The sequence below is a fragment of the Pteropus vampyrus genome, unplaced genomic scaffold (genome assembly GCF_000151845.1).
Source record: "Pteropus vampyrus isolate Shadow unplaced genomic scaffold, Pvam_2.0 Scaffold240, whole genome shotgun sequence".
Lineage (NCBI taxonomy): Eukaryota > Metazoa > Chordata > Mammalia > Chiroptera > Pteropodidae > Pteropus > Pteropus vampyrus.
Genome location: NW_011889021.1, coordinates 2250686 through 2252888, shown reverse-complemented (window position 1 = coordinate 2252888; position 2203 = coordinate 2250686).

Sequence of the window (2203 nt, the reverse complement as noted above, 5' to 3'; positions counted from 1 at the left end):
CTCAAATTTTTTGAGATTTTTCTATTAGACTATCATACCTTCTATAAATAATGGCAGTTTTGTTTCTTCCTTTTTAATGATTATGGTTAGAACCTCCAGTATAGTGTTGATAAAAAGGGATGATAGCACTTTTGTCTGTTTAAAGGAATGACTCTGACATTTTATCAGTAAATGTGACATTTACTGTAGTTTCTTTTGTTTATACCTTCAAAATTTAAGTTCCTTTTTAATCTGAGTTTGTCTTCTTCCTTCCTCTTTCTCTCAAATGATAAAAGGATGATTTTATCTTTTTTTTTGGTTTGTTGAAATAATCCTCCTTTAATTGGTTAATGTGTTTAATAACATTCATCAATTTCTAATGGTAATTCTCCCTTGCATTCCTGGGATAAACCCATTTGCAAATATGTTTTAAGACTTTTGCATCTAAATCATGAATGAGATTGGCCTGTAATTTTTTCTTATACTCTTAGGTTTGATATCAAAGTAATAGTAGCCCATAAAATGTATCAGATAGTGTTCCTTTCATCTTTGTATATAAGCTGGAATACTTTGCATAAAAGTGGAACAGTCAGTTCCTTGAGTATTTGTAGATTTTTCTCATAAAATCGTCTTAAGATGGCGAGTTTTTTGTGGGTAGATTTTAACTACTGATGTAATTTCTTTATTGATTATAAGCATAATTGGGATTTCTAACTCAATATGGGTGAATTTTGGTAAGTTATGTTGTTGTAGCCGCCAGCCCCCAATAGACACACGGACCACCAGAAATCAGTGAGTTATAGGAAACACACTCTTTATTCAGCCAGCTGGGTCTGCCAGGGGTATGCAGACCCCAAATTAAGCAGCCCCAAAATGTAGAGGTACGGGGTTTTTAAGCCCTAAACCCTATTCTTCATCCTGTTTGAACACACGTCTATTTTTCTTCTTTTTACTAACTCAACCCACAGGTTGTCGTGCAAGTCAAGGGGGAGGTGGTACAGAAGCAGAAAGCTTATTGTTAGAGCGTTATGTTCCCATGGGCGATAGCCAAACAGTAATTTTCCAGCCAGCACAATGTTTTCTAAGAGTTTTTCCTCTTGTAAGTTTTCAAGTATATTGGTATAAAGTTGTTCAAAATATTTTTGTCTTCCTAATCCAGGCCTTTTCATTACTTACATTAATATTTGAGCTCTTTTTTTCCCTTAAACAATTGCACCAGAGTTTAGTCTTTGGTTTTGCTTTGGCTTTTGGATTTGTTGAACTTCTTTATTGTATCGTTTTCTATTTCATTTATTTTTCTTCTGTTTTGTATTTTCTACATTCTGTATTTTTTAAATAAACACATTTCTCACAGCTCTGGAGGCTGGAGGTCTGAGATCAGGGTGCTAGCATGGTCGAGTCCTGGTGAAAGCCCTATTCCAGGTTGAACACCTCCAACTTCTCACTGTGTCTTCACATTGGGAGTTAGGTTTCAACATGGGGACACAAAAAATCTCACTTCATTGCAATCACTTTGTAAATCCAGTACCTCTCCTACATGATAGTGTGGTTTGCAGTTAATCTTGTTCAAATTCTTGAGGAATTGATGGAGTAAACTCAGTCTATGAATTTGTCTCTTACATGGGTTAGGTGTACATCCTTAGATCAGTCAGCTGTGGTCAGAGGTGTAGGATTATGCGGTTCCAACATGGCAGTCTGAACTACTTAGAGACTGAGAATTTTTCCCAGAAAGGGAAGATAGGCAATCAGACTTTCTATTATCTACCTTCCATTCAATCCAAAAGTTGTCTCGGTGTTCTCTCCGGAGGGTTAAGGCACTGGGGTATTACTGTCTGCCTTTCTCTTGCTCAGCTCAGCTGCAGGCATGGGAAACCTTAGCAGGCAAGCTCAGTCCCACCCATTTGGTAGTACATTGAGTGCCCTGTGTTTGCCAGAGGGTGGGGGTCTAGAAATCAATCTGGCAGCCGTAAGCAGCAAGTGTTTATGTGTTTACCATTCTGGTCTCCCCTACCTCTTGCTCGGTCTTTCTTTTTCTTTTTAATTGAGATATAACTGACATTAGTTTCAGGTATGTAACAATGATTCAATATTTGTATATAGTGTGAAATGATCCCAATAGGACTAGGTAACATCTATTACCACACACAGCTACAATTTTTTTTCTTGTGAGAACTTTTAAGATTTACTCTTTTAGCAACATTCAAATATGTAATGCAGTATTGTT